A 6,000-nucleotide genomic window follows, 5' to 3' on the forward strand; every position below is an offset into this window, starting at 1 on the left:
TAACTAAAATTTGTTTACAAAAATATTCAGGCAAGGAGATCTTATATTGGTCTATTCCTTGTGGCAACACATCCCCAAGTTCAAACAAAAGGGGCATGGTCCTTTTGTGATTAAATGTGTTTTACCAAGTAGGGCGCTTGATTGGCCACCTTGGATGCGAAATAAACTGAAACTCTAGTGGATGTCATTTGCAAAAGTATAACATGACATTGACTAATGATCATCTACGAATAATGCATGCATCCAAGGAACGCAAGATCAAGCTACAAACGACAAAGCTTTGGAGGAAGGTGATGAAGTAGATCAGATGGATGACGAATGGCTTGAGGGATTGGACATGATGATAATAATGACCTTGAAAGATGGATTCAAACTTAACTCATTAGCAGATACAGGTGCTAGGATAAACATAGTAATATATTCAACTTATAGAAAGGAGACTACTCAACCCTTGGAGTATTGCAAATTTAAAATGAAGATGTGTCATAAATAATTTACTCCAGCATTGAGAATGATCAACCTCAATATCTTTGTGCACGGATTTCTTTGCTCACACACATTCATCTATATTTGAGATGGCCATATGAATGAAGACATGCTACTAGGAGTTCCATGTATATGGACATACAAAGCTATCCAAGATTGAAACAAAGAATTATTAGAAATAGCACTCAAAGGTGTACATTTAAAGGTGCCATTTGCATACAACAAGAAAGAGTGGAAAGTAGACCTAATGGCTTCCAAGTTGGTAAAATAAAATTCAAGCATAACACCTATATCAACAGCTCAGTAGAAGATCTATCCTCATAAGTAAGGCATGCAAGGAACCATACAATATTGGTTATTGAAAGCTCAATTGTAAGAAAAGCCTAGAAATATTTGGGTGCCCAAGAAACAATCAACCAATCAAAGGAGATCACCCCAAGTAGCTCCACAACTCTAACAAATCAAGAAAGAGCCGTCACCAAATACAAAGTGGATGTGCGTGTCAAAGAAAAGCCTAAAGTAAAGCAACTAAGAAATTTGGTTTACGAGTGGATATCAAAAGTTAAATCACAGTCCAAAGCAAGAAAAGTGGTTTACAAATGGGTGCCAAAGATTCAACAACCACAAAAGAAACAACCAATCTTTGAAATAAATGATCTAGCAGAAGTAGGAAACATTGACATCCAAAACCCTTGAGAAATCCTCTCAAGACCCTCCTCTTGCACATCTTGTGTTTTGGAATGCATCAACCAACACACATGGTAGAGCCAAACAAGACTATGCATAGACACAACTTATTAACCCATGCATGATACTACCCAGGATACACACTATCATCCTAGAGGACTCCAATCAAGAGGGAGGAGGCATGTTCAATGCAGATCTGAACAAATGAAATCGGTTAGAAAAAGGATAGTATTTGAAGTGTTTTATGTTAGCATGTGATATTTTTTGTAAAATCCATGAGAAATGCACTTAAAGGTAAAGAGAATGGGGATAACATAATATGATAACCATTAGATGTATATATATAGTGTAACTATCAACAACAACAAAAAAAGATTGCATTTTTTACTCTTTAACACCATATTAGTGAATTTGAGAATTTTTCAATTCCCACTTTTGAAATTATTTGACCACATGGTCAAATATTAGCCAAAGTTTTGAGAGCATGGCTCGGAAGGGCTTTTCAAGTACTACCTTGTGGAAAGAGTTTCCCTTATGAAATATTTTGAGATTTGTCTATATGGTCAAATCTTTAAGACATTGGCAATTCCCAAATTGGCTCTAAAGTCCTCAACTCTCTAATATGGTGTTCTTTTTGCATATTTTTGGGCCAAAAAAGTAATCAAAATGGAGCAATCCGCAAAAATATGGCCAACTTTAGTGTTTATGTCTGTTTAGGTAATTTTTGGATTTGTTTTCTATTTTTTAGATTGGCTTTAATATTTTTTGTTACTTTTCTTAGTAAAAAGATCAAAAATAAAAGATAAATAGTTAACATGGACATATAGAAGAATGTAAGATCTCCTATTGATACAAAATAAAGGATAGATACACATGTCAAATCTTGCTGATGGGAGGCCTAAATTGGGGCCACAGGACATGATTTATTGAAATCTTCAGAAACAACGCAATAGGAGCAAAAAACTAGAAGTTTGAAAGGGGATTATACCTCACAATCTACTAAGACTAGCTAGGAGATTTGAGAGAAAGTGAGTTTGGAAGCCTAGGTATGTATAGTCTTGGTAGGCCAAAAGTAGTCTCCTTTCTAATTTTCACCATTGGGGAGAGCTCTCAGAGACTTATGTGCACGTGCCTTACACAGCTTCTGGCGAGTTTCACAGTGCACACTCTCACACAAGACATGAGGGGTAAGTTCCTAACCTACTAATGAACTTGTTTCATATATCGTGCATACGAGGTCAAGGTAGTCCTAAAAAACCCTAGGTTAGCAAAACCTTCCTCGGAATTAACGAGGGCAAAAATGATTTTAACGGCTGGCTCGGTATACCAAACCAACCAAATTTGGCATAGTGTCAACATTGAATTCTAACTTCGCGGAAGGATTCCCCATAGGCTCTCTAGCCAATGTGCGAAGGTGGGATCAAAAGAAAACACTCAATTGGGACTGATGGCATAAGAAAATGGCTCGAAGATGTGCAAAGATTCATTTTTTACCAAAGGCAAAAAATCAACTCCAAATTTACCCAAAGTCAACATGGGGACTCTACGTGACATATGGGACAAGCCCAAATGCTTCAAGGTGGCCAAAAGTCATCACAATTAAAGCAGGGGGAACTATCACGAATGTTATAGAGAAAAGTGGATAAGACAACCCTAGGGCAACCAATTAAGATCTCAAAAGGTCTAACGTTGTGTATTAGGCTTAGTTAGCATGTGTGTGACCAAAAGAAATTTTTTGAATGAAACTTTGCAAGTGTGGATAATAATCGTGATTATTATTTAATTTGTAGCCCAAAATGACCAACTTTTGTCAAAGTGTCATTACACGTTGCTCCCACACGTCACAAAAAACCCATTTATTCACTAAAGTGAGAAAAAAAAAATCACCTTTACAATAGGTTAAAAAATGCACCAAGGCTTCTCATTTCCAAAATTGTGCAGAAGGGGCACTTTGAAAATCTAAAAGTCACCAAAACCACATTCGGGGCTTCACCTAGTCTAGGGAAACAAGTGAGCATAGCCAAAATGTCTCAGAGTTGAAAAAGTAGGGGGGGAGATAATACTTGCAATTAATATCTACATGTCCCGAATCAACTCCACTTCAAAAAAAAATTATCCACATTGTTTATCCATGTCATTACAAGCGCACCCACCAACTTTGAGCAAATTTTGATACCCCACGTATTCCCTCTTACACTTAGACAATTTCAAAGCCATCTGTTACAAAAATCATCCCATCTCTCACTACAATGATCTAAACCCTTCCAAAAGCCAATCAACGCCTATGCATGATGCTCTTGACCTATGCATGAAGTCAAAGTCCAAAAAACATGCCTACAATCAGTCTTAGATAATAAGCACAATTATTATTGTGGTTGCAATTTTTTGTCACAAGTTGGTATGTTTTGAGATGCATCATGTGTACTTAGCTTAAGAAACAGTCTAGCTTTAGGCACCACAAAAACATTTGGCAGCTTCAAGCTTCACATGAGGAGTTACATAGACATTTCCTCTCTAACATATCCCTAACATGAAAAATTGTGTGTTTGACTTACAGGTTCAATGAAAACATCACCAAGAATTTCTTAAAAGAAGAAAACCTTGCAAAGACTCCAATAACTCCCATCATGGTAGCCAAGAAAGGATACATTTTGGAGGCTAAGATTGAAGGACACCATGTGGCCATTTTCTAGGGAAGGTTCAAGAATCCAGACATCAAGAAACTGGAGATTCAGCTTCGTCCCAAACAAGTGTATGATGTGGCCAAGGATGAAGTAATACATGAAGCTAACCAACCGCTAGGGCTGCTAGCATATTATGAAGCACAATCGTGCAGTGTAGATTTGCAAAGGTCTTACAAGCTTCTGGGATCCATTCGAGAGGATGGAGCTTCCCAAGTCACTGACCCACCAGCGCAGGCAATAGAAGTCAACATCACCAAGGACATTGTAATTGAGTCCTTAAAGTTACCAACCATAGGGGAATCAAAGAGATCTAAGGAGAAAAAATCAAATTGACATCTTCACCCAAATCTTAGCTATTTCTATATTTGGATACATGATCGACAAACTGGCTAAAGTTCTCACAAGGCTATACCTTCAGCACTTCCACTTCACAAAAAGAGACTGTCAGGACAAGGGTAGGACCAGTCCGGGCCAAGGGCTAGGACGGACATGCAGTCAAGGGGGTTCCTATATTTAGAAGGCCAAGGGCCTATATAGGGCATGGTTGGGTGGTGATGAGCATGTTCCAGTCCCCTTGCCCTTTCACTAGTATCAGAGCCAGGGTAGAGGAAAGCCATGGAGGAGGGAAGGAGAAGGGTCGACATGCTGTTTGGAGGTGATTGCATCTCTCTCTCTCTCTCTCTCTCTCTCTCTCTCTCTCTCTCTCTCTCTCTCTCTCTCTCTCTCTCTCTCTCTCTCTCTCTCTCTCTCTCTCTCTCTCCCAAAGTTCCATAGATATGGGTCGTGGGCAAGTTCCCTTTGAGGGAGGAGCAACCCGGGAGGAGACGGCCGTGTGTAAGCCCGCTTACAAAGGGGAGCACCATGCTGTCAATTTGCACAAGACCATGCGGGAGCCGGCTCGTTGAGGTTGCCCTATGAAGCTACGTGTTTTTCGTCATAGGTGGATGCCCTGAATCATGCTACAAGTGCTTCATCCGGGTTCTTTCACTAGGCACTATCCACCATGCACGTTGCAGACCTTCTTGCTTCCTTTCCCATCTCGAGTGCCCAAGACCCAAAAACCTAAAAGGTCTAAAAAGGTTAGGAAGGGTGCCCACAGGTTTTCATGCAAAGGAGTCTGCAATCTCTGAATCTGCAAAGCTTCGCAAAAACTTTCAGACCATAAGATGACATAGCCTTGGTCTCGGTTTTGACAACGACTTGCAGCCATGTTACAAAGGCGTGTCCATACGTGGTCGAGATCTCACGGAGGGCGACACCTCAAGCAATGATGCAAATTGATGACGTCTTTGATGGCCGAGAGCTGGTTCCAAGGGAGACTTATCATGGATAGTTATCATGGTGTCCGGAAACTCTAGCATGGCAGTAGAAGCAAGGCCTGCGACATGTAAGGCAAACATTATTATGGAAATCGATGCGAGTACTTTACCAGGTATGTATACTGCCGTGAAATTTTCTTTTACATGCTTGTGCAATTTCAATACTTACGACACAAGCAAGGCTTGTGAGAATTACCAATAGCATAATTTTTTGTTTTTCTGAATATACGATGAGCAACAACCACTCACAGTCAAGCACGGCTTGAGTGAGCAATGTTCTCATTTACTAGCAATGTTTCTTCCCATGCCTGGCAAAGGATAGGGCATGGTAGTGCGGGAGGTTCTCATGGAGATAGACACGGTTTGTTACTAATCTTGATGAAGGAGGCAGCAGGTTCTCGACAGGACCACCCATTAACGCCCATTACAAGCAGTTGTCAAGAAAATTGCTAGGGCTTGTTTTCTTGCTCGAGCAAGGCTCCAACTCCATAATCAAGCCAAGCAGAACATCCGAAAAAAGACAACATGGTTTCACCACTCGACGAGAGCTTCTCAGCATTGTTATGGTAAACGTTTCATTTTTGGGTTGGAATTTTTGCTCGGACATGGTTCCGTGGCAATGTTAGATCCAAAGGTTCAGGCAAGGCCAGGCAAGGCCTGTGACATGTTGGTACAGGCAAGGCTCGCAAATTTGCTCCACCATGTTTTCTAATGTCATTGGAAATGACTGCATGCCATGCAATCATATGCAACTCGGGGTTACTTTTCCCTTACCTATCTCGCGTATGACAACATGGTGACCGACATCACAAGAGCAAGGCTCC

Source organism: Adiantum capillus-veneris, chromosome 3 (assembly GCF_014529385.1).
Source record: "Adiantum capillus-veneris isolate H3 chromosome 3, ASM1452938v2, whole genome shotgun sequence".
Classification (NCBI taxonomy): domain Eukaryota; kingdom Viridiplantae; phylum Streptophyta; class Polypodiopsida; order Polypodiales; family Pteridaceae; genus Adiantum; species Adiantum capillus-veneris.